The following is a 27,770-nucleotide window of genomic DNA, read 5'->3' as shown; positions in this document are numbered from 1 at the left end:
TTTTTCTCCAGAACATGTATGCTGTACCTATTTACTTGAATTGTATAGATATATTTACGTCATCAAAATATGTCACATGACTTACAAGGTTTAGATTGTTGTGCAACATTGTCACATTCTGATATTTATTCAGTGGTTTTATGGCAGTCAATGCTATGTGTATTTTTTTTAATCTTTAAATATTCTCCTTTATAGGTGCCCAACTCTTCATGCAAAGCGTCTGGGGATTCTAAAGTAAGTATTTTTGATTCTGCTTTGTGCCACCGCGAAATGTCAATCTTTCTTATTAAAGTGTAAAGACTCAATCATCTAAGTTATTCTGAGTTCTTCCTTCTTTCATTTAGTTTACCAGTAATACTCTGTCTGTAACAACATTGTTGACTTCATATGTATGTGTTTATTTATTTAAAGGGTTCCAGTGATGCTGAATATGTAAGTAATTTTGCTGAGAATTTAGGTAGGTGCAAACTCAAATGTGTTTTTTAAAAACAATTTATATTGAAACACTCTTTTTATGTGATTGCAACCACAGGTGGAGTTAGCACATGCTACAGGGATAAAAATTCTGAAACATCAGTGGGCTACTGCTCTTCAGGCCCAAACACCCACTTTAATGGTGCGTGTTCTTCTGATGGCCGTCTTCCCACTGGAGGTTTTGATCCAGAGCAATTTAAAAGGTAAACAGCTTTGAAACTTAGTTCCAATGGTTAGCTAATAGTATTTTAAAAAGCCTACTTCTCTGTCACCAGTTTCTTTACCAAAAAGCATAATATTGTAGTTCAAATGTTTAGATGAACAAAGATCAGATTTTTGGAAATGTAACTAGCCAGACACTCAAATGTTAATACTTTTTATAGGAGGACACAGCAAAACAGACATCGGCGCAGAGCGAAGAACTGCCCTTGATAAAGAAACCATGACAGCCATATATAGTAAGTGAAGACTGTGTATCTAAAATTGCATACTGCACAAGTAACTCACTTTGCAACAATAAAAATTGCACAGATAGGTGATGAAGCATTGAAGTGGTTGGACTCAGACAAAGAAGGTCAACAGATTGAATGCTGGAGAGTAAGGATAGATGACCAAAAGGGGTGTTAGTATTACTGTAATGTGAACTGGATAGACTTTCCATCGAGGGGAAAAAAAAAGGTAAAATTATGTGGAAAATATATCTGTATCTCTATAAACTCTATAGATATATATTAATATATATATAAAATATAAATATATTTTGAAATGTATTTTAGCGCATATATTTTTTGGCCAATTTTTGTATATTTTGAAATATATTTCAAAATATATTTCAAAATATTTTTTTTTACCGTATGGGCCCAGTTTTGGTTCATCTCCACTTTTCACCCTGTGATCCACAGCCCAAATTACTGTACGATTCAGAGAAAATTAACAGTAAACTTTACCCAATATACAGTACTGTACTTTTATTATCCTCATCTTTGAGCTCAGATTACACAAAAACTGTAAGAGGTGACACTGATATTTCTCTAGATTCTGGCTCTAGGCCATCTCCACTTTTTACCCAGTGATCTACCCCAAATTACTGTATGGTTTTCCAGAAAATTAATACTAAAATTTACCAGATTTACAGTACTGTACTCTATATATTCTCATCTTTGACATCAGATTACAGGAAAACTGTAAAAGGTGACACAGATATCTTACTGGATTCTGACTCTGGGTGACCCCCACCCTTCACCTTGTGATCCACGCCCAAAATTACTGTACAGTTTTCTGATAAAATTATAACCTAATCCATTACTGAACAAATACTAAAACATAATATATATACACTCAACAAAAATATAAACGCAACACCTTTGTTACTGCTCCCATTCCCCATGGGATGGACGTAGAGATCTAAAATTCATTCCAGATACACAATATAACCATCCCTCCCAAACAGTGGTCACAAATCAGTCCAAATGTGTGGTAGTGGGCACATCTGCTATACTGAGATAATCCATCCCACCTCACAGGTGTGCCACATCAGGATGCTGATCTGACATCATGAGTAGTGCACAGGTGTACCTCAGACTGCCCACAACAAAAGGCCATGAACACAGGTCATGAACTGTGGGTACCGGTATGAGGAGAGAAGGGGGACAGGACTGGATGGTGGGTTAAGGTTAGGATTTGGTTGGGGGAGGGAATTGCTAAAAGTCCTCATCTCGTCTTCAAATCCCTTCTTTCCTGTATTAAGGAGAATCCTGCGACAGTCCGTTCAGACCCCTCCCTGCCTGAGGAGGGGTCTGAACCGGGTCGGGTAGAAGCTGGAGTGGAAAATGGGTTAGGGTAGAAAGGGAAGGGTGAACTGCCAGACAGTCACACAAAAAGCAAGCATCTCCTCCTTGCACTGAAGTGGCTGCAATCAGCTGGAGGTCCAGGCTCCAGTGGATGAGGGTACAGGTACTCAACAGGTACAGGGGGCAGCCACGGCATGTTGGTCATGAACTGTTGAGATGGAGATGAATGGCTGCTGGGGTAAAAACCAAACAACCCAACTATGGAAGGCTCCTCACATACCCTCGAGGATACTGGGCAAACCCCACTCAATGAGGGCACCTCAAGAGCCGAAAGAAACATCCAAAATTATTGTTTTATATTATATTATTTTATATTATATTATATTGTTTTATAAAAAAAGCAAGAAAAATCTTTTCATTTCAGACTGTTGAGGCACACTTGGTTGAGTGGAGCTTCAGTGGCACTGTAAACTATCTGAAAACACATTCACTTCAGTAATTATAATCTTTTAAATGGAAGTAGATCAAACAAGCAACAAGAAAAACTACTCTCGTTCAGTGTAACAAAAAGCACTGTAACAGCTTCATATAGCAGAAGCTTCTCCTGACCACTGGAGCCTAGCTGATTCTATAATGAACAGAATAAACAATTATTGAAAGAAGAAGAACTTATTTCTGTCCAAAGGACCCGCTGAGCATTGGAACTTAAGAAAGGTGAATCACACCACTACTCTCCTCCCACTTTTCAAGGCTTATGGGGATGCCTCATTTACACACTGGTTCCACTGTTCTAACATACACATTGCTGCTCTACTAGTCGAGTGAATGTTGTCCTTCTGTGCCGAATATCACAGTAGGAAGTGCAGGAATCTGTTCATCTAAACCTGTAATAAAGTTGTTAAGATGCAACATTGTGGCTTGTTCTTTACAAATAAGGGCCTTAGAAAGATTGCTGACTGCTCTGCCTTTAGTCCCATTTTCAGCTCCATCACTGGTATTCAGTCCAAAGTTATAAAACCAGATTTTCCACAGGGTGCTTTCTCCAGCTGGGCCTCACCGGGTGGCAACATTTCGCTCATGGAAATCTGTCGATCTGTACCCCTCTGCTTTATAGGACGGAGGAGTCTGTGCACATAGGAGTCACCGATGATCACAGATATTTTCTTCACATGAAGATTCCAGTCCTGCAGTTTCCTCTGTGTGTTGGGGTCTCTCGTTGGAGTGCAGACCTGTTGTTCTGGTGAGGATGGTGAGGAAGGAAGACAATAAGAGGAGGAGTCCTCTGTTATTCTTGTTTGGAGGCAGGTCTGCACACAAGGTTTCAATCTGTGTAGGTTTGTGAGTGTAACTCAAAGCTGTATTGTTTCAGTGAGGGGTTGACACGGTTATTCAGCTGTGTCGTTTCCCTGCTCACCTGTGGCTGTTGTTCTGGTTTACAGGGTGTGTCACTGCTGATGTGGTAGCTGGATTCCAGTCTGCTAGCTTGGCTATAACCACCGCCTGGTTCTGGTCCAACGACTCGGGCTGGAGACGGCGGCCCAGGTTCCATTTCTCCCAGGATGCTGCCATCTCAAAGGGGCCTCTCTAGAGAACTGAAAACAAATTTTAAACTCATACTCTATGCTTTGGTTATAATAGTCATGAAGGATAAAAATTGATCTCTGAGCCGAGTTTTTAGCATCTCCTCAATTAGAGTCTGTGTCCTTCTATTGAGATAGCTGGTCTAATCAAAGTTACTAAATTTGTGGTTATTTTTATTCAGAGATTGATGATAACGGTCTTCTGAAACATTTTTCTGATGATCAACCGCTTTAATAAGTCTGTAAATTTTGCAAACTTTAATAAAAAAAAGTGTGGATCATCCGATTGTACTCTATTCCTCCGAGGTTCAGCTCTTTCATTCAGGGTGGATTTTACATACCGTTTGTCTCTGGCCACTCCTCGTTAAAAGCTCCGATCTCCACCAGTCTGTACAAGGTAACAGATCATGTTGTTTTTTCATGTTAGGCTTCTTCTGGGTTAGGCCTTCCTGTTGTTCATGGTGGAAGATGGGTGCCTTTGTTGACCTAGGAGGGATAGCTGGAGACAGGTATTCTGAAATTGCCTTCTTTATTTTTTTTAACGTAATTTGAGATGGGCTACGTAAAAGGTATTTGCACATACCAAGGCAACTCTTTGGATTCCCCGTCCATAAACATCCGACAGTTCTGAAACATGGTTTTTTCCACACAGAGGATGGGAGAGGAGGAGGGGTGAGGAGGGGAGAGCTGGATGGGGAGGGTTCTGTGGGTTCATAAAATGGAGGTGGTCTGGTCTGATGGATTCCTCAAGCAAACGTGTCTGGTGGCAGTTTTATTTTCACCTAAATAACATTTGGGTGGGAGGAATCGGATCCACCGCAAGGCTTCTTTTTAAACAATTTTTCCCCGTTGTCGTAGCCGTTAACTTTTTAAGTGTTGTGTCTATCCCGGTATTGTTTAGTGGAAGTTCTCAACAAGAGAAAACATTTGCCAGTGAAATAATAAACCATGTTTTAATAGTATTGATGGTTAAAAATAAACAAATACAATTGATAGATAACATATATAAATAAAACCATAGTCATTAACTTTGTTTGTAGTGTATATACACACGCATGCAATCTTTTATACACTATTTTACAAATTCAAGGAGTTCATATACTTAATATAAGGATGGATAAATACATAATAAATAAACTATACTTATTGTATTGTTTAAATGCTATACAACGTTATAAACATATACAATACATTTTTTCCATTTATTTACCACTGTAAATGTTCTATGTACCACTTAGGATTTATGTCAACTTCTCATCTCTATTGGCAGGTTAAACATCTCTATGGATGAGCTTTATGAAGAGTGTGTCACTGCAACCAGCCTTCTGAAGCACCTCACCAAAGAACATCAGGAGAAGGAAAAGTGGCAGTCCAAGGGAACAGCAGAGAAGTGGATGGAAATTCTTCAGGCAGCTGACCTCCCCAATATGCAGGCTGTTGTATCCTTTGTACTCAGCATCCCATCTTCCACTGGGTTTGAGGAGAGGATTTTCTCTCTTATGAAGAATAAGTGGACTGATGTGCGGAAAAAATGTTCTACTGAATTAATTAGAAGTGAGCTCATTGTCAGTCTAAATTATGATATGTCTTGCTCAGAGTTTTACTCTGCAATCCTGAACGACAAACAACTCCTAACTGCAGCAAGAGCTAAAAAAAAAACACAAATGGAAAAAGTAGTCTGTTTCCACATAATGTAGCATTGAGCTTGAGTTCATGAGTTTGTTGGATTTTTTTTACTTCAACTTTCAGCTACAGTCAAGGCCTTTGAGGCACAGATGTTGTGTTTACAGGTGTTCCACAGACTGTTTTTTTTTTACTTTTCTAATTGCACTAAATGTGCACTGTTACAAGAATGTTTTTCTTTCTATTGTTTTCTATTAATTTATATAATTTTAGGTTAAGCAGGACAGAGTTCTTTGTGTTAATTTTGTCATTTTGCACAAAAAGTGAAGCGTACCAGTCTTTCGTTTAGGAAAGAGACCTATTTTATTGTGTTAATGTTGTCATTTTGCGTTAAAAATAAATGGATAAATTATCATTTGTTTGCCATGTGTTCATATCACAAAGAATATGCATCTACTTAAATGAACTTCAAGTCAAATGGTTAAAAAAATAATTTCACACACAAAAAAAGAGCTAAAAAAAAATTCACCACACAGGGAAGGGTGAAGACAATTGGGTCGCCCGGCCCTGGCCACGAAGTGTCCCTTATTTATTTTTCAGGGAGTTGGCAACCCTACTTGGAATTGAAAAATGCAAATGACCAAAAATGGTCCCACAGTCAAATTTCATGTTTGTGTAATTTTAGACATTGAAGTTCTTCTTGTGAATAACCTTTTGAAAAAACAAGTAAACTTCAAAACTTATTTCTACATTGAGAAACACTGCCTATAAAAGGGCAACACTTCTCAGTTCACTCATTTTGGACCTAACATTCAGACCATCAACATCTCTCTACATTGGGGATTTACCTGCAACACTTCTCAGTTCACTCATTTTGGACCTAACATTCAAACCATCAACAGCTCTCTTCATTGGGGATTTATCTTCTTTGGACCTTAAGGTAAGTTCAGTAATTTTTGGTGTGTGTGTGTGTGTGTGTGTGTGCACTTACTTGCTGTGTGTGTGTGTGTGTTAGTGATGGGATTTCCGGCTATCCTGGAACACTTCTGTTGTCTTTTGTACGTGTTTTGAGTTTTTATGTGCTTCTGAGTTGTTACGTGCTTCTGAGTTTTTACGTGTTTACATGTGTTTTGGAGTTTTTACGTGTTTTTGAGTTTGTACGTGTTTTGGACTTTGTACATGCTTCAGAGTTCGTACGTGATTTGAAGTTTGTATGTGCTTTGTCTCTAGGGGCCACCGTAAATATACTTTTATTTATTCAACTTCTGTTGTCTTTTGTACGTGTTTTGAGTTTTTACGTGCTTCTGAATTTTTATGTGTTTTCATGTGTTTTGGAGTTTTTACGTGTTTTTACGTGTTTTGGACTTTGTACATGCTTCAGAGTTCGTACGTGATTTGAAGTTTGTATGTGCTTTGTCTCTAGGGGCCACCGTAAATATACTTTTATTCATTCACTCTACATAAAATGTAATAAATAAATCATATAAAAAAAAATCAACTATTCACATTTAAACTTTCAACTATTTAAATTTTCAGCTTTTTCCTTTTACAAATTTAAAGTGAAAACAACACAAAACACTGCAAACCACAACACAGTGCACTTACCTGCTGTGTGTGTGTGTACACTTACCTGCTGTGTGTGTGTTACCTGATTTTATTGTGTGTACTTACCCAATTTTTTTCTTTTTACTTACCAGATTCCACCAGCCATGGAGGATGTTGCTAGGGAGAACATGGATGATTTGGCCACAGCATTTTTGAGTTCCTCCAGTGTTTCAGATTTCCTTACTGACCCAGAGATCCTCATTCCTCTGCAGGCTAGTACTGTTGACAATGCTGATGAGCAACTAGATGCTGAGTTCGATTTTGATGGCATCGTAATCGAACTGAAATGGCTGGAAAGGTTGAAGCTGTTGTTTTCAAAGTTCAACCTTTCTCTCTACCGAATCCAACAACTGCGCAATTCTTAGCATTTAATCAAGAAACATTTTGATCTAACCAAGTTTTCCATGCAAGGCCTGGAAGTGCTACACAAGGTTCGAGGCATCGACCTTATTGAGCTGGACGAAGGATTTAAATTGCATGTTGTTGCAATTCCCAGATCCCTTGTTAGGGTGGACAAAGCCTTTCAGTCCCCGGGATATTTTCTCACAGAAACCATTGAACTCATCAATGGTATGATGGTCAACTTTGTGGAGAGTCTTAGAACCCTCCCAGTGGGAGATCTTGATCGACCCTCTGTACAGAAGACAGTCCTGCAGAACAAAGGGTACATGAATGTCCTACCTCAGGATCAAGAGTTCGTGCTTTGCACTATTGACCAGTCCAAGGATTTGTTGCATGAACATCCGACATTGGATCTCCATTTTTTTGTTTACAAGTTTGGCCAAAAGTCACGTGAACCACTCATTTTATCCAAAATCACGGATTTCCAGAACATCGTTTGGTGTTCTCTGCATGTGGCGTGCAATTTGATTCCAGATGACACCAACACCCAATTTTTTTGGTCTAGAGCTGGTTTACATTTGTTGGTTGGGCCAAGAGCAAAACTTTTCACCGCCATGTCCATGCACGAGTGTGCAAACTTTCAGACAGTGCTGGATCAACATGGGCTGGATGTTGCTCCAGCTTTGGCTAAAATTGCCAGACTGCCGTTTGTCACCTTTTGGCAGTTTTACGTGGCCAGTCCACACACCCACTATCAATCAACTTTCCGACACCCAGTAAGTGGGTTGATAGTGAATTGTGGGCTGAGCCACCCCAACTACCAGAAAGCTATTCACACGCGTGCGGAGGATTACTACGTCACATCTTATGAAGACCCTAGAGCGGCTCTTCCTCAACCTCCTCCGACCACAGGTACAACATGCCCAGGACCCACTACAGTTTGCATACAAGGCGGGTGTCGGAGTGGAGGATGCCATCCTGTACCTCCTACACAGAGCCCACTCACACCTGGATGGGGGAAAAGGCACGGTCAGGATCCTGTTTCTTGACTTTTCCAGTGCCTTTAATACCATCCGGCCCTGTATGCTTCAGGAAAAACTGAACAGGATGGAGGTGGACCCCTGCCTGTTGGCTTGGATCTCCGACTACCTCACCGACAGACCACAGTACGTCAGGCTGAAGGACATCACGTCTGACACTGTGGTCAGCAGCACAGGAGCACCACAGGGAACTGTGCTGTCCCCTCTTCTCTTCACCCTGTACACCTCTGACTTCTGCTACAACTCTGAATTATGCCACATTCAGAAGTTTGCAGACGACACAGCCATCATGGGGTGTATCTGGAATGATCAGGAAGAGGAGTACAGAAGTCTGGTGAGGAACTTTGTCGCATGGAGTCACACAAACCACCTGCAACTCAAACCTCAAAGACTAAGGAACTGGTTGTGGACTTCGGGAGGTCTAGAGCAGGTCCACTACCGGTTCAGATAGAGGGGGAGGAGGTGGAGGTGGTCAACAAGTACAAGTACCTCGGGCTGTGGGTGGACAATAAACTGGACTGGTCATGCAACACAGAGCACCTGTATAAAAAAGCCCAAAGCCCGACTGTACTTCCTCAGGAGGCTGAGGTCTTTTAACATCTGCAGGAAGCTCCTGAGGATGTTTTACCAGTCGGTGGTTGCTGGAGTACTTTTCTATGCTGTGGTGTGCTGGGGGAGCAGCACAGCAAAGAAGGACTCATCCAGGCTGGAGAAACTAATCAGGAGGGCTAGCTCTGTGGTCGGCATGAAGCTGGACACTCTGGTGACAGTGGCAGAGAAAAGAACATTAAAGAAACTGATGGACATTATGGACAATGCTGGGCATCCTCTGCACACGGCCATAAACAACCAGAAGAGTCTGTTCAGTGACAGGTTGCTTCTCCCCAAGACAAGAACTAACAGACTTACAAACTCCTTTGTCCCACACGCCATCAGACTGTTTAACTCCTCTCTGGAGGGGAGAGGGAGGGGAAACAGGAGGACAAAGGAGGGGGGAACAACTAAGCTGTAGTGCCTCTTCACCTCACTGTGCAATACCTTTTGTGCAATACTTTTGTAAATAGTCAACAGTGCAATAGACCTCAATACTTGAAATGTGCAATTCACTTGTATTTTTATTTTTTATTCCTATTTATTCTATTTATCCCCTTGGTATATTTTATTTATATTGTCTCTGTATTTATATATATATATATATATATATATATATATATATATATATAATATTCTGTAACTCTAACTTCTGTCGATGCTGTGCTTTTTTGGAAATCGAATTTCCCAGAGGAACCCACCCGAGGGATTAATAAAGTTCTATCTAATCTAATCTAATCTAATCCACATGCGGGACCTTGCCATCAAGTCCAAATGCAACTACCCCTTGCGCATTGAGATGGTCCAGGGGCTGGATGAAGAGGATTTAGGAGTACTGAAGGAACCCATTCCTGCTCACTCTTCTGGATTCCTAACATCCAAAGGTTATTGGAGAACGTCCCAATGCTCGTACCTTTCCAATGGAAGGAGGAAGAGTTAAGCCTCCAGTCTGTCCTTTCGCAGTGTCTAACCCACATGGTTGAGGAGCTCTGGCAGCTGGGCCAACAGCACGAGGGCAAAGGTGGGTTCCTGCCCACGTGGAGAGCCTTTCAGCTAGAAATAGCACTAGAAGAGGCATTCCATGGACACCCCTTGTCTAACGTTGACATTGTGTATTCCTCTGCTCTGGGCACAAGTTCTCGGCATGAATTCAGTGCCACACATGTCCGGGGCTTCATGGCGCTTGGTCCTGCAACTGGGCCAGCAATTGAGGACACACCTCCCCCTTTGTTACACTGGACCAAGGATCCCCTACAGGTTCTTCGAGTTCACAGGGTGTTTTCCCTCACATGTAACATGGGGTGTGAGCCTGCCGTAATTGGTCCCTCACTTCTCCTCCTTCTGCTGCAAGACGTTTTTCGGCGAAATGAAGAGATCCCCGTCGCTGCGCTCCAGGGAGCCAAGTGCCCTGAGAATTTGAAGGGACACGTCAACCTCTCCGCATTGGTTGAGAACCTCGCCATAAGGGACTCTTTTCCAACACCTTTCACCTTCTCCAGGGCCAGGGTGCTCATTGAAGATTGTGGCAAAGATGTTCAAGAATGCCTGAAGGCTGGCTTCGTTGAAATGAAGATCAGGTGGTTCCCCGACTTGAAATTTCGTGATCTCCGGGGAACCCGTAAGGCAACTTGGAACTTCGTTGACTTTGTTGAAGTCCACAACGATGACCAACAGCCTTCGGTGGAGGCACGGTCATCAGCCATGGTTGGAGATATTTCAATGGAGATGGAGCGACGTTCGCTTTGCTATGCCCGGAATCTTGACAGATACAAGGAACATGGCATGCCATGGTTGGTCGATGTACTGAAAAGGCTTCCAAAACAGACCGATCCTGAAACTCAGAAGAAAATTCTCATTCTGGTGAGTTCAGTTGGCCTCCTGATGAACCGGGATTTCATATCTTTTGAGAAATTCAAGGATCTGCTACTCGAGCTAAAGGTCAGTCAAGCGGACCTTCAGAAATGTAAGATTCTGTCTACATCTCCATGTCAGCATACGTTTGGATTCACCCTGTACAAACTGTACTACGACATCCCATATCGTATGGTGATCCATCCAGTGCATCCAAAGAAGAAGCCTCCAACACTGCAACTGGAGCTTGATCACGTGGAACTTCCCGTCCTGCTGGAGGATGAAGAGCCTCAGGTTGTGAGCACAAGCGCAGTGTTCATCCCTGCCAATGTCAGCAGGCGTTGGTCAGAAATAGAGATAGGCTTTGTGAACACGGACCCTTCAGTCAGGGTAAAGAATGCATATGCACAGTATGTGTGGGATTGCAAGGCTGCAGGCTTGTCAGCCCGGTCTTACCAGGCATTTGTCAAGAAAAGACTGCACTTGGTGTCAAAGTTGGACAAATAAAGAATCGGTGTTACAGAATTCACCAATCCAGTGCTTTTTCAAGTTATGATGTGATGAAAAACTTGTCTTTTTTTTTTTTAACTAAGTTTTGATTTTTTCCATGTTACACGAGTGTGATACCATGTTACGGTTGTAAACATGTTTCCAAAATTGTTCATTTTACCTTGTTTGCTTTGAAAACTTAATTCTTGTAATCAAACAATAAATGTTAGCTTTGTAAACATCTGATAATTCTGTTTTTGACATCATGTTCTGTTAAAAAAATCATTGTTGAGATGAAAATAATATATGTTATTTTTGTAAACATTTGTGAGTTAAAACGAAAAAAAAAAGTTAAATGTTCCAAAATCCCCCCCCCCCCCCAAAAAAAACAAAACAAAAAACTACCCTCACATGGACTCTGCCTTGACGTGGCGTGAGGGCTTATGTGTTCCTAGGGAACACAACCAAAGAGTCCAAAAGGGTTAGGGAAAACAAGGTGTTAGGGGAAATCAAATTTGGGAGCATGGACCCCGAAGGTCAGGGTTAGGGGGTTAAAAAGCCAGGAGAGGATGGGACAAAAGTGGATTAACTGAAAAAGTAAGAGGTGTAGAGGGACAGCAGAACCAGGCCTTTGGAGCACTGCGTCATCTCCTGGTCCACACATGCCTTCAGGAGGCACTGTACAAGGGGAGAGTAACGAGTCGTCTGTTGCCACAAACAGTACAATCGCCTTCTGCCTCTGTCATTCTCTTTCGTTTGTTTGAGCGTTTGTTTTTTAAATACACAGCAAGTGTCACTCTCTCTCTCTCTCTGTCACACACGACAAAACATGTTTCTCAGATCTGGTAGAACAGTAGCTGATATAATGAACAGAATAAACAATAATTGAAAGATATAATAATTCTGTCACACACTACAGCGGTTGTCAACTTATTTCTGCACAAACTCACCTCACCTGGGAGACATGAAAAATATTATGCATCTTCACCTTAATAGGCAGAACCAGCTGAACGGTAACAGGATTTAACTTTGCTTCCGCTGGGAAAGGACCAATAAATAGAGAATATAAACCCTTCATGCTCCTTTCAAGCTCCCCTACCCTGATACTATGTACATTTAAGATAAAGCGTTTTTTGTTTTCAGTATATGTAAAAGTATGGCTTTGTTATTCTATGTAATAATTTCTGAAAAACCTTTAGTTATTTATTTTATAAAGTGCATTTGCTATGATTTCAAGTAACACGCTAACAGCTTCACTGCTCACCTTTCGCTCTTATAATCTAGCCAACCTTTATGTGCTTGAGTAAGAAAATGGTATCTCACTGTACAGTAACTGATCAGCCAGTATGGTTTTAGGAAATTTTGAATTAGGCAGAATGACATTTTCATTATTGTTTTTATTTTTTATTTATTTATTTATGTATTTATCTTTGCTTTACCACCCTTCTGAAATCTCAGCTGAAAACCATATTCTCCATGGTAATCTGTTGTTACTGGGACGGTGGAGGCTTGTGATGTAATGCCATCTTTGTGCAAACTGTCATTTGGTATCTCTCCCTTAATTGCTGGTCATTGATGAGCAACATATCGATGCAGCTATCTGTCCTCCATATGTACAATTATATAAACATACAGACACACAGACACCTTTTAAGCCCTTGTCCTCTGATCAGGTGTCCATGTAGCATTTACCTGGACCACTGTTGCCAAACCATCTGTTTCATAATACATGTAATGTTTAATCTGCACTGGTCACTCCACTTTATTGTCATTGATATTTATATTTAAAAGTGCAATACTGTAATTTTCTGCTGCTCATTCCTGTGCAATATCCCATCTGCCCTCCCGTCATATTTCTTTTCAAGATTTTCTTATTTAATCACTAGTGTACATATATTTATATTTATAGATACATATATATTTAGTCATCTTTTCTCTTTTACCATGTCTCTCTAATATTTTGCTCCTTACTATTTTCTTATTATTTTATTTTATTATATTTTCTCCTACTGTATCAATAAAACACGAAACGGTGAACGTAAATAATACAATTTGAAGCAGAGTGAAATTTGGAAACATGACACTTTATTTCAATACGTAAATTAAAACAAAACAAATGTAAAAACAGCTGTGTTTTCTAAGAATAAAACCACTGCATAAAAAAGCCCATGCAAAGAGAAGAGGAAAAGAACAGATAAAATCTAAGTCAGCTGTCCAGCCACTCCAAGTCTTCCCCTTCACCACCATAAGATTTCCGAGTTACTCCATAGTCCCATAACACCTCCTCACCAACTGCGATGTCCTTCAGGGCAATGAAAAGTATTGTCTCCTGGACTTCCGGTGTGGCGGTAGAGCAGTATGGTCGCATAAGTACAGAGCTCCCGTAAGCCAAGTAGATAAACTCCGCTAAAACACGAATTGAAGCGTGAGACAGAACAACTTTGGAAGATGAGCGGAGGGACAACAAAAGCAAAGAATAAAAAAAACTACGGACACCCAAGGTAAAGACATAAAACATCCGAACAACGAGGACAAGCTAGCACCTGAAGCTAATATGGCCGCGCTTCAAAACGGACTGGAATGTATTAGCAAACAAATTCAATCACTCCAAAATGAATTGAAATCAGACTTCACGACGTTCAAAGAAGAAATTACTGGCCAAATGAGACACGAACTGTCTAAATTCAAAGAAAATATCGACCAGAAGTTTAAGAGCATGACTACAGAACTTAAAGAACAAGAAGGGAAATTAGAAGCTGCGCTGACGCGCACGGAAGAAATGGAGACGTGGAGCCACGAGGCCAATCAAACCCTGACAGAACTAATGAGAGAACAAAAAGCGATGATGACCAAATTGGATGACTTGGAACTGCGATCCAGACGTAACAATCTGCGGATCTACGGAATACAAGAGGGAGCCGAATCTAAGGCAGAATCGCTGACCCAGTTTCTGGAAGCCTGGCTCAGAGAGGAGCTTAATATTAACATCAACCTCCAGATTCAACGCGCACACCGAGCATTAACCCCGAAACCGGCAGCGGGTCTCCCCCCAAGGGCAGTCGTTGTCAATTTCCAACAATTCACAACTAAAGAGATGATACTTAAAAAGGCATGGGAAAAGAAAATAGTCACTCTGGACGGAAGCAGGGTTTATTTTGACCACGACTACTCGGCGAGAATGGTGCAAGAACGTAAAGCGTACGTGAATATCAAAAAGATATTAAAGAAAGAAGGCATCCGCTTCCAGACTCCTCTCAGCAAGATGCGAATCCACTGGCCAAATGGAGTGAAAACTTATGGCAACGCGGAGGAGGCTGCTAATGACCTGCAAGCGAGAGGATACAACGTGGAAAAAGGGATAAACAGCCGGGAGAGAGAGAGCGCCGAGGGACGTCTGTCAATCGGGGCAGCGACATGGAAACCGGTCCGGCCCACGTATGCTGGTGTGGCTAGCAGGCGAGCTCGAGAGAGACTTCAAGAATTTCAGCATAACGATAACCATGCATGAGAGGCGTATAAGGAGACGTATAACAACAAGATGGATTCACGGTGTGTCTGGTAGGATAATATGGAAACACAAAGTTGGCTAGGGATGGACAGTACACAATAATGACTAGTATGAGTGTGACAATCTTTCGTGAGTCATATCTCATTACTGGAGGGGGGCCCTTTCAATATGAGAGACATCATTTCACTTATCGTGCACTTTTGTTGTTGGTGGCGCACTTACACAAAGTTCTTGAACAGCATTTGCTGTCAGTCCATGTTGTAAAATCAGGATGGCCTCGCAGTACTGTCTGAAGGTAGTCATTGCAAATGTGGGGATGCAATCACCGCCTGAAAGTCTTGTGTGGAAATATTCAATATCCTTCTTGGCCACGGCAAGAATTTCCTTCTTATCAGACCTATTGCAAATGTGACAGAGGTAAGACATTATTGAAAGTTTGTATGTGTCATCCAATATGTGGAAGTGGCAATAAGGTCATCATACCTCGCTGTTGGCACGACTGTCGAACACGCTTTGGGACTGTTCGTGATGATAAATCCACGTGTTTGAAGGCGAGTGCAGAGTTTAATGCAAGATTCTTCATCCTTGCAGTACTCCTGGAGCTCTGAGAAGTTCCAGACTCTACCTTCATTAGAAAACAGCTTCTGTGAAGCAATGGCTCTGGAAGCTTCTTCCTCACATTCCTGTGGTGTGCAGTCTTTCAGGCACACTCTGCTCAGGTGTGTGCGAATGGACTGTTGCGGCTTTTTACAAAGCAGGCAGTAGACAATGTTTCTCTCCATCTTGTTTGCACTGTAAATACAAAGAGTGAAAGGCAGAAAGTGAGAGAGAAAAACTGCATATCAATTTAGTTTATTTTGATAGTATGAGAAAACAAACAAAGAACAACAACAATACATCCACACACAAACTTTGCTTCCATCCCACCCCCCAAAAAAAACTTAAAGAAAAAAAAGTTTTAAAACAAGTTTTAAAGTTTAAAAATGAGGAGAATGGCACATGCAAGTTTTACATGTTCAACCTGTCACGGCTGCCGAGGCGAGCCGTGTGGATTTAGAAGGAGGACCCAAGATGCAGGCAGTGGATGAGATACCGGTGGTTTTATTTACAGAGGTGTAGAAGCAAACAAACAGTGGGGCATAACAAACAACTAAAGACACCTAAACTGGGAGAACTAAAATAACAGACCTGGGAGCATATGACAACGGATGATGAATAGCAGAGAGACGCAGACGAGGAACAGGACTCCGTGGAACACAGGGTAACAGACTGACACAGAGTTACACAGACTGACACGGAGGAACACAGACGAACCGGCAACAGGCAGGAGAACACACAGGGCTTAAATACACACACCAGTAATCAGGGGTTGAGAGACAGGAGGGCAACACAGCTGGGAGGAATCTGGGCTGACGGGACAGGGGAAACGTAAACTGATCACACTCACATACGACGCGGACCTTCACAATAAAACAGGAAACTTGCATTAAAATATTCATTAAAATACCTCATTTGTAGATACCATCATTTTGTAGACCGCGGCTGAATACCCGCTAACTAGCTTTAGCATCCAGCTTCACCACGAGACAAAGAAATCACCCAAACACGCATAAATTCCAATCCAGGCAGAGAGACATACGCATAAATAAATCACTTTCAAACCGGGAGACGCTTAATATCCACTAAATAGCTTTAGCATTGTGCCGAACATGACCACGACAGACAAAGAATCACCCAGTCACATGAAAAAAATCGCGATCGCCAAGATACACATACAAAGAAAAAAATCACTTCGCTTCTTACAAGTTTTAATTACAAACGATACCTCTGGAATAAAGTGACGTCCAAGTGCTAACCACACCATCATTTTGTAGATACCTCATTTGTAGATACCATCATTTTGTAGACCTCGGCTGAATACCCGCTAACTAGCGTTAGCATCTGCCGAACATGACCACGACAAAGAATCACCCAGACACATTAAAAAATCACTTTCAAAGCTAAATTTCAAACCGGAGAGAGAGAGATACACTTACCTTGTCAAACCTTACACTGTTGTTCCGAATACTTCAGAAAATGACGTTCAAATCTCAATTTCAAAACGTAGGAGAGGTGGACAGATACATGCGGGTCCAGCATACGCTACGGTGTCTTCTAAGGTCAATTTCAAACTGGAGGAGGGGCGGACTGACGCGCGCCGTTGATAGTGTCATCATTACGTTAATCCGAATAGGCCGCACCACTCCCGGCATACCACTAGAATAAAGGAATTATCGGCCCATATTAACGAAAAATAAGTCCAGTGTGAAACAGTCGCTTGGCGAGCGATCGGGTGGTTTAGCGAGTGTCAGCCTCTTAAGTTTAAGACAAGCCCGGCTGCTTTTTAAGCGACGCGGCGCTAGCTACCCAGCTAGCGTCAGTACACAGGAACTACTTCCGGTAGTTATACAAAATAAAAGCGTCCCCCATTATAATCCGCTATAATGCCATACTTCCGCTGCGCGCGCCGTTGATATATACCTTGGCTTTACATTAATTGTGAGAAAACAAAACAAACAAATAACTCACCGTTGAGTCGATTGTGAGGTAGTGTAAAGACGAATGAATCGGCTGGGTTATTGCACGCTGTCAACTGGTCTGTAGTGTAGGATTTGTCGATATCTGACAAGTAGGCCAACCACAGGGACACAGCGGCCGCCTCCATTACTCCCGACATACCACTAGAGTGAGCCAGCACACCACAAATGAAGTTTTCTTGTTCTCCATTCATTTCAATGGGAAAAAACTTGCATTAAAATATTCATATTTAAAAAACTATAGAAGTAATAAACACCAAAAGTCATAGCAACTCATTCCAGCTCCAGCCGCACACAATGATATATCATATGTGAACCTTGTCTCAAAACTGTGGGGCGAGTTAAGGTCCAAAATAAACACCAAAAGTCATAGCAATTAGATGGAGTCATTGCTTTGGCAATGACTCCATCTAATGGTTAAATTTCTGAACTGCAGGCTCAGTAAGTAAGTAAGTAAGTAAACTTTATTTATTAAGCGCTTTTCACAGACAGACATTCACAAAGCAGCAGTGATGAGACGCAGGTCTTGCGTCCATGACTGCCCTCGCGAGTTAAAGACAGCTGCAGTGTTTGTGTTTTCTAACTCAGGTGTCTCAGCTGAAGAACTGCGGGGTGATTTTAAGAAATCCCCTGTCAATTGGTTATGAGCAAAAATTGTTTCTATAAAATAAAAATTAAAAAAACAAAAAAAACCCCAGTTTCAACCGTAACGTGAAGTACACATTTTATTATTTTTTTCCTTTTAGTGAAAGGAAACAGCCGTCGCCGGTATGCTAGTGCGCACGCTCCACCCCCTCCTACGCCTCTTTTCCCCCCTTCTTTTTGCTTTGTAAATAAACAGAAATGTGACTTTTGCTTCATAAACAGTTTGACAAACAAGTGGTGCCTGCAGGGTGTATATTCATGGTATAACCGGCATAAACACAGCCTCACTTCGTGTGTGATTGTGCAGGAAATACAACTGTGCGCTCAGCTTCGAAAAAGGACCGCATCTATCCATTTATCCTCATACCTCACCTCTATGTATGTGCTCTCTTTGAGCGCAGGTGCGGCTCTTTGCTGTGACACATCTCTAATGTAGTCTAGACGCTCCGGCGCCAGGGGTCATCGGGTGACACACACACACACAAACAACAAGTAACACAACATGGACCATGAACTCTGCGTGACTCAACTATACCAAGACAGTTCACCTATTACGAGCCTTTAAAGTAAGCTTATTGCTAAATAGTCTTGATATTTAATCAACAGGTAAGGTAACACCTGATTCTGTTCACATGGACGGAGTTTTTTCAGTGCTAAATAGTCTGCACATCCCGGCTCTTATTATTTATTTTGCTGCGTTATTTTGCAAAATTATCTAATCTAAAAATAAACTACATAAATGAGTGCGATGCAATATTTTGCTCTTGGTGTTTTCAGTCCTTTATGTCCATCTTATGTGTCATTTTTTTCTGTTATCAATCAACCAACCGATCATTCGATTAAAGGCCTGTCAACGGGCTTCGTAAAGGTTCTTTTAAGGTCACCAGAAAGCTACATAAAGACTGCACCTGCACCTGCACCTGCACCAAAGTTCTTTTTTTTTTTCTCTCTATCTCCGAACATTGTTGCATTTTAAAACCATCTTCAGTGAGCTATAAATAGGTCACAAGTGAAACACTAAAGTGGCTAACCTTTCTGTGGAATTAAATAGATTTCTAAAAATGTGCCCATAGTGTCAGTACAGGATTGTGAACATCGCAACGCAAAGTTTTTGATTTCTCTCAAAACATATATTTCTTTTCATGTTGAACAGATAATATCTTTAATTTGAGTCAAAGTGATTTGCACTTGAACACGCCCACCAGAAATAGACCGGGACCCATTTTTATTCTGCATGGCTGCTGGAAACATCATGTCACATCTTTGATTAATTTCATCTGAAAATAAACGTAAGTAAAGCCAAGTGTGTTACAAAAGCTTTTATAATTTGTATTGCCAAAATCGCAGAAAATAACCCCATTTAAGCTGGGTCGACAGCCACCCCTAATTTTTGCATGATTGTAGCTGCTAGCTATAAGCTAGCTAGCTATCCTGCGCAACGTTAGAACTGGTTACCAGAAACCGACCATCACAGTCGGGAATACAAGTTAGTATACTGGTAAAAAACGGCTTTTTGCCTAACTAGCTAGCGTTACCACGATGCATCGGTGGTGGATAAAGCTAGCTAGCATAAGTTCATAGTTCATAACATTCATAGTATAACTCCGTGCTCCGCTTCGTTTGAATTTTTCTGGTGAGCTCGCGGTTTCTAGACACAAGCTTGTGTTTGTGCGCGCACGTTTGTCTCTCTTCATATAAATATCTGTGTGTTATGTGTGTGTACACCGAGCGCAAAAGATAATTATTAATGTGCATGATTTAGAGACAGAAATAACAAGCCAGCATATAAGATCAATGACATAAGACTAATTCCTTCAATTGACTTTCAGGCGCAGCTCGGAAAAATGTGCATTTTCTGAAGAAATTTTAATTTTAACAGCAAAAAATTGACCCTATGCCAAACTTAGTCGCTAATGGCTGGTCTGTAGACTGTTTGGTATGTCATGTTACGTATTTCTTGGTTTTTCTATGTAATGTGTTTTATAGAGAAGTAACATTATTCTTTTTTTTCTGTATGCTTTCAGAACCACAGATCGCTCCATCCATTCCATGGCTGAAGCATACATTTTCATTTAATCTGAACAGGTATCATTTTGCATTTACACTGCACATCCTTTTTAAACATTTCATAATAATCTAGACTCTCCCTCATTATCCTCTCATTCACCTTGCTGATGTGTTGAGGACTTGATAAAAGAATACATGGTATGTCCATATCTGTTCTGTCTCTACATGAGATGCAGTCTCTTGATGTAAATTTGACAACTCTGCTATTAAATGCAGTGATTAATGTAGGACAGCAACGATTAATCAACTCATCAAGTTAATATCTTAGGGTTCTGTATTGTTTTCTTTTTTTTTCTTGGGCTTTGTGATTTAATTTAATGATTATGCAATTCACAATCTGATTAGTCAAATAATTGTTCTAATAGTCTGTGACCAAACAACTATCAAAATAGTAGTTTATTATGGTCAAAGATTTATCAGGTGTGCCAGACTTCAATTCTTCACTTGTACATTTTGTTCCATATTTTACCTCAAGATATCCCAGAAAGATGAAGCTGAGGAAGAGCTGCAGAGTACCACCATGGCACTCTTCGTCTTCAGGGACAACTCAAGCCTCCTACATCAGCCTCGAGACATCGGGATAATCATTGATGGTGTGGAAGTCCTGAATGAGTTGCCTTCTGTGGCAGCTGGAGTGGCAATGGTCTTTGGACTCTGTTATGCTCTTAATATGGAATATCCACGAGGATTCAGGTTCACCTTTGAGGCTCTTCAAAAGATTATGATGGAGCTTGACTTTAACAAGATGACCTCTAAGATTCGCAAACTTAATTGTGAACTTAACACTGCACAGTAGTGTGTTTGCATGCATGTGTGCATGTGTATGTGTATGTGCACATGCATGTGCATGTGTGCTTGGTTATTTTGCTTGGTTGGCCTGCAGTGGTATTCTACATTCAAAATTTATAAGAACACCCATTTGAAAGGGAGATTTAAGTTGATTTCATTGATACATGTGTAGATTTTTTTTTTTTTTACATTGTACAGGCACAGTGCACATATAAACATTTTTGAGTACTTGCAAATTGGTTTAAAAATAGTTTTTATAATGGTTTTATGCCAGTTTTAGACAGGTTGCAGGTTTTATACTGGTTTTCAAAAGATTGCAGGTTTTATACTGGTTTTCAAAAGATTGCAGGTTTTATAAAACAAACATTTCTCTAATCATTTCTGCCGTAGCACTAAATCTGTATATTACTAATCCTCTCTATTGATTATAGTTAAAATGGTTTGGAACAATAAATAATTTTGAAATAATTGGTTGGCCAACTGTCTTGTTTTTTATAGGAAATGCAGAGCATTTTTGAACTGAAATGAAATGTAAAAAATATAGTTTGAATATATGTAAATCAATTACCTGGCTTCAACACAAACATATTAGTTCATGTTAATTTGGTTCGATGTGAATACATTAGGTTGGTTAAATTTCAATATATTAGCTTGGTTCAATAATTAAAATATGGTTCTATGTAAAAAAATCAATTTGGATCAATGCAAAATTTAAAGTTTCAGTCAAGTCTAGTAATATTGTTTATATCAACATAAAAGTATCAGGTCATATCAAGTGACTCAATTTGGATTCTATAAAGCCAAATATTTTGGATGTGACAACTGGACATCATTTTTTTTTAATTTGAATAGGGTTATTTTTTTTACAGTGTAGTTTATTTCTCACAGTTTTTTAAAAATTCTCTTGCTTTATGGTTCTTAGCGCTGTTACCAGTCTTTGCATTTATCATCATTTTTTCTCTTTTTTCTTTCATGTTACACAAACATGATTACATATTGCATATGAATCAAGGTTGCGCAGAGGTGGTTGCATTTCCCAGACAATCATGCAAAATATATACATTTCTTTTTTTAAAAATGACATGGTGCGACAGGACTGTAGCACAGTAATACAGCAACATCAGAGGCAAATTCCATTCAAGTTTTGCAAGCCTAGCTTTGAACTTTATTTAAATAAACGGCAGTGACTCGTTATGACAAGGATCATTCTTAATCTCACTCAAACCATGCTGAACGGCTCTAACCCAATTAGGAACATAGGGTTGTTGTTTTTTTTGTTTTTTTTGTTTTTTTTAAAAAGAAAAGAAAAACATAACTGAACACAACAGTATGTCAGTGCAGTGACTAATCAGGCAGTACAGTTTCAGGAACCGTTTTAACTGAGGCAGGATGGCATTTTGGTTTTTAAATGGGCATTTAAAACCTGAAATAATCCTAAAGGCTTAGACAAAAAGGTGACATTTGTTTTCGAAATTGAGGTGATGGGCATCTTAGTCGCTGTCACTCCTCTCTCCTCTCTGGAGCAGCCTCTTTCCACTGGAGGGCACGGGAACCTCATGCTTCACTGAGACCTTTGACTTGCTTTTGCTGTCCTTGTCAAGCAGCTCCAAACCGTCATTGATCTTCTTCAACATCTCGTAACGCTCACGCCCACGAACAGGGAGGAGAAAAACCTCCTTGTCGTCCCCCTCAGCACTGGAGGTACATTTGGACTTCTTTGTGGATGTGGTGTCAGGAGGTGGTGCGCTCTTTCGTTTTTTCGCCTCTTTGGTGCCGCTCTCCTTCTTCTGTTTATTGTCCTCCTGTAGCTGTAACAAAGAGGGACGAAATAACAAAAAAGAGAAACATATTTGTCAAGTAATTTTACCCCCCCCCCCCCCCCCCCAAAAGTGGCATTTAACATGATGATATTCTACTGCCTTCTGGGGGAGGGAAGGAACAGCGGTTTTTCTTTTGAGTTTATATTCAAGTTTTCTCCTTCTTGCCCCCTCTGGTGTACAATTTCTTCCTTTTTCCTGTTTAAAAAGAGTTCACATATTTTGTCATTTGACTGTAAGCAGTGCAAGGAGGAGATGCTCGCTTTTTGCATGACAGTCTGCCACTTCAGTCTTCCCTTTCTTTATAAGGCTGGAAAATACTTCAGACCCCTCCTCAGGCAGTAAGGGGCCTGAGGTGGGGTCTGAACTGTGGGTACCGGTATGAGGAGAGAAGGGGGACAGGACTGGATAGTGGCTTAAAGTTAGGATTTGGTTTGATTAGGTGAGCCGGTTTTTGGTTGTGTCTGCTTATGATTTGAAACAGGTCTGAAATGAGAGAAAGAGGAGTTTGTTCCTGGGGAATTATAAGACAGTGGTGTCCCGTTTTCCTTCTCATTAATCATATGAGAAGAATGAAGGCGTTTTAAAGATTTTTGAGTTGAGGTTTGTCCTTCTGCAGCTATCAGTTTTCTAAAGAACTCGTCCTCCTCATACTGCAGAGTGTTTAGGAAACTTGGCTCAGAGCTGCAGAAGTTCTTGACTGTCGTACATTTGTGGTTAGTCTGATGAAACTCATTTTCAGTGTACTGACTGAAAGTGAACAGCGGGTCCTGACTCCACGTCTGTGGTAAAGGGTTAGGGTGTTGAAAAAAGATCAGGGAACCAGCAATCGCCGGTTCCTTGAGATGCACTCTCCACCGTGGGACAGGATGGTGGTACCCCTGCCCCAGTTCAAAAAATTGCCCATCTTGGGTTTACGCGCATCTACTGAGCTCTTCGCGACGTTTCGGCGTTCCTTCGCCTTCTTCAGGCCGAGCTCAGTGTGTCTGTGTTGTGTGCCTTGTGCCAGAACTAAACTGAAAATATTAGAGCAATATTTCAATGAAATATCCTGAAACGCGTACCTTCACTCAGAAATCGGGGCTGGGGAAACAAAAGCAGAGTCTGAAAGTTTGAGGACAAACAGTCAAATCTTTTTCTCTCTCTCTTTTTTTTTTTTTAAACATGTCATAAAGACGAGACCCACAAACTCAGTATGTCTACTCATTAGCTACCTTGCATTATAAATATATAAAGTTTTAAAAAGTGCTTATTAAAAGAAACTATAGTGATGTGATAACTTCCAGCAGTGTCATTCTCATTTTTGTTCTTGACCAGCATTAATACGAAATGTCAGGGAGAGCAAAACGGTCGTCCTTCACAGTCCTCCTCCAACACTGACAAGGATTGTCCACAAAAAAAACCCAAAAAACCCCCCCAAAGAACTGGTCTCCCATTAACATTCATTCAACGTGTACACAAAGATAGACGTTTTTGGAAAAGCATAGTTAATACAAAAGGAGACTTCTCAAACTAAAGAGGAGAGTATTGGCGACTGGTAACACACTGCTGCTGCGACCGACTGGAACACAAGACGACAGGTAAAAATTAAAATAACTAGCAATAATTAGGGGTTAGGTTGGTGTCTAGGTGGGGGTTTTGGTGGGTGCCGGACGCTGTGGCGAAGAGGCCACGCCGATGGCTTCTTCGGTTCTGGAGATATGGCGAATCGGACCAAAAAGGATGGGACAAAACGGTCCCAATCGGAGAAAGGAAGGTGCAGAGGGCCTGGGTCCACCACCACTGTACTCAGCAGGCCCTGCCGGGTCGTTAGACACGCAGCATGGCAGCGATTGGTGACATAACATGTAGCAGTTTCCCTTCACAGAAGCGTCTGCAGCAGGTGGGTGGAGGAGGAGGCAGCAGAACCAGGCCTTTGGAGCACTGTGTCATCTCCTGGTCCTGATGCTTTGAATCTCCCTCTCTGTCTGTCTGTCTGTCTGTCACACACACACACACACACACACACACACACACACAGAAGCTGGTCAAGTGCTGTGCAACTGGGATTGCACCTGTCGTCCACAGGAGGGCGCCTAGCTGGGAAGTCCAGTACATTCCATATTAAAGTTGTTGCAAGTGCATTTTTTGTGTAAAAGAGACACACACACACACACACACACACACTCACACTGTAAGGTCTGAAGTGCAAAATTTGAATTACATTCCTTTGTATCTCTCCCTCTCTCTCTCTCTCTCTCTGTCTCTCTCTGTCAACACACACACACACACACACACACACACACACACACACTGTAAGGTCTGAAGTGCAAAATTTGAATTACATTCCTTTGTATCTCTCCCTCTCTCTCTCTCTCTCTCTGTCTCTCTCTGTCTCTCTCTCTCTCTGTCAACACACACACACACACACACACACACACACACACACACACACACACACACACACACAGAAGCAGAGCAGCTGCTGTGCCACTGGGATTGAACAAGAGGTGCTCCCTCTGCTGGCTCAATGCGGTACAAAGTGTCTGAAGGAGTTATACTGGCGAAAATAACATCTTTCAATTGCATGTTTGGTCCACAGGATGGCGCCTAGCTGGCAAGTCCTGTACATTGCATATTAAAAGTTGTTGCAAGTGCACTCACATGTATTTTTTGTGTAAAAGAGACACACACACACACACACACACACACACACACACACACACACGCTCAATGGAGTATAAAATAAAGACCGGGGCAGTTCTCTCACTGGAGTCTCTTAGAGTGGAGGCTGCCCTTGCTAGCAAGAAGTTCTGTGTGTTTCTCTTCTCTGAGTCTTTACTGAAGAAGTGTTTTATAACATTTTCCTTAACAACTGACATGTGTTTTTTGTGTAAAAGAGAGAGACACACACACACACTCACACTCAGCGGCTCAGAGATGAGGGAAAAACAACAGAAATCAGGATAGATTTTAATGTCAGGAGATGCCCTGTGATGCTGGGGCCATTGTGTAAGATTGGAATGTGTACCAGTGGCTGGTGGGTGGTCCTTGAAGGTCCCGGGAGGAGGCGGCGAGGAGGCAGCGGGTGGCTGGGCTTCGGGCTTTGGCCCAGGAACGTCATTTATTCTGCGTGGCGCCGCGTGTGCCCTGTGCAGCTTCGATGTGTGCGGCTGACGCTCTGTGGTTCCTGTTCCTGTCATAAAAGGCCCTGTACAAGGGGAGAAGAAATGCATCATTGGTTACCAAAATAAAACAGTGTCTTTCTGCCTGTGTCATTCTGTTTGGTTTCTTTGAGCGTTTGTTTCTTAAATACACAGCAAGTGTCACTCTCTCTCTCTCTCTCTCTCTGTCACACACACACACACACACACACCAAAGCGCGCGCGCACACACACACACACACACACACACACACACAGACACTGTGAGGTTTGCAGTGCAAAATTTGAATTTTAGTGCATGGTGATTTGTCTCCCTCCAGTGGCCCACGGCAGGTATGATGAGGCTTAAATGATAGGATAGGGTTAGGTTAGGTTAGGGGAAGGGGACTGAGCCTGCCACCTCTGTGAGGCAGGAAACGCACGGGCCATCCCTCCCGAAGGAAACCCACCCTGCTGGTTGTCACGATTACGGGAAAGCCTCCGCCTTTTCCCGTATCGGACGGTGGTCCAACCTGCTGAGGCCATCCGGTCCTCAGTCTTTGGCAAAGTGTTGTGTTTGTGTTGTTGTGTTTTCTATTTTGTGTATTATTGTAGTCCTTGTAATGTGGGTTCGCCTTTGTTATCTAAATAATTATAACTCTTATTTGAGCTTTTATGTGGCGAGATACAAATGTCAAAATAAAAAGAAAAAAAGAAAAAAAGAAAAATTAAAACAAAAGTTTTATTTAATTAATTACAAAAAACAGTGTGCCGTACGCGCAACGTTTCGACCCTGTAAGGGTCTTCCTCAGGCGCTTGGCACACAAAAAGCTACAGAAATGAGGCTGTAATGCACAAGGCTGTGGCTATTGATGTTCACTCCTCAGAGTCCAGAGTCGAAATGAGCTCCAAGCTGACTCCACCTCCCTTTATACCCTCCCCTCTGTGTGTGTTTTTTTTAGTTTTTTAACCAAATCTTTCCAATTGTGTTGTATTGAAGCCCATATTATCCTGTGTATATAAACCATTTTTAAGATTTGAGTGTATATATGAATTTGAATATTATGGAATCCCTTGTTTTAAATATTAAATGCTTTTAACCGTATTTGTTTTGTGTAAATGTTATTTGTTTAAATAAACTGGTTTTTAAATTTTGCCCTATTATATGCCTTTTTAGATATAAATATGTTAATGTTCTACACCATGAAATCGTACTGTAAAAATTGCTGTTGTTTGTAATTCGCTGTTTTTAACATTTTACGTGATTCCACGGTTTTTAATGTAGAAATCATGGTTAGGGTTAGAAGTAAGATAGGGGAGGGGATAGAGGGTATGGTTAGGGTTAGGGGGTTAGATGGGGGTCGGGTTAGGGTTAGGATTAGGATGGGGATAGGAGTATGGTTATGGTTAGGGATCGGATGGGGATAGGGTTATAATAATCACTCCAATTACTGTGGTTAGGGTTAGGATTACCCCCCCGGTTGGGGTTCCAACCTTAATGGGAATATGCCCGGGGTTTGGGTCTGAATGAGAAAATGGGGCGTCCTTCCCCTCAGGACTTAGCGTCCAATGTCGGATTACCCCCTTTCATTCAGCCCTGACGCCTCCCTCGTCCCCAGATTGAAAATCCATCTCCTTTCACATTTTCGTCTCTCATTGTCTGTCCATACCACATTCCTTTGTAACCCCGCAACTCTGAGATTCCGCCAGCCATGTAAAATAAAATGCTTCACTAATAAAGTATGAATTTCCTTTTTATTGTAAATATTGTAACGATGTTGATACATTCTGACCGATATGGAATTCTTAGTCTCGCCAATGTACTGTGCTCCACAGTTGACACAAAATATCATATAAATAC

The 27,770-nt window shown here is 41.3% G+C and overlaps 3 long non-coding RNA genes across 3 annotated transcripts; 1 reads left to right on the top strand and 2 right to left on the bottom strand.

The window, feature by feature from the left end:
• Nucleotides 1-15,118: 15,118 nt before the first annotated feature.
• On the bottom strand, nt 15,119-16,971 carry LOC308399769. The gene is made up of 3 exons (XR_013972255.1): nt 16,930-16,971; nt 15,377-15,685; nt 15,119-15,290 (listed from the first exon to the last, which is right to left on the bottom strand). It is a non-coding gene; the product is annotated as an uncharacterized lncRNA (long non-coding RNA).
• A 2,143-nt stretch (nt 16,972-19,114) lies between these two features.
• Nucleotides 19,115-20,997, top strand: LOC308400102. The gene is made up of 3 exons (XR_013972311.1): nt 19,115-19,403; nt 20,139-20,199; nt 20,657-20,997. It is a non-coding gene; the product is annotated as an uncharacterized lncRNA (long non-coding RNA).
• Nucleotides 20,998-22,101: 1,104 nt separating this feature from the next.
• Nucleotides 22,102-25,854, bottom strand: LOC308400026. Its single transcript, XR_013972300.1, has 2 exons — nt 25,798-25,854; nt 22,102-24,766 (listed from the first exon to the last, which is right to left on the bottom strand). It is a non-coding gene; the product is annotated as an uncharacterized lncRNA (long non-coding RNA).
• Between the last annotated feature and the right edge of the window lie 1,916 nt (nt 25,855-27,770).

The sequence above is a fragment of the Rhamphochromis sp. 'chilingali' genome, assembly GCF_963969265.1.
Source record: "Rhamphochromis sp. 'chilingali' genome assembly, chromosome: 7".
NCBI classification, from domain to species: domain Eukaryota; kingdom Metazoa; phylum Chordata; class Actinopteri; order Cichliformes; family Cichlidae; genus Rhamphochromis; species Rhamphochromis sp. 'chilingali'.
The sequence above is the reverse complement of the archived record's forward strand: the minus strand, read 5'-3'. Positions and strand labels throughout refer to the sequence as shown.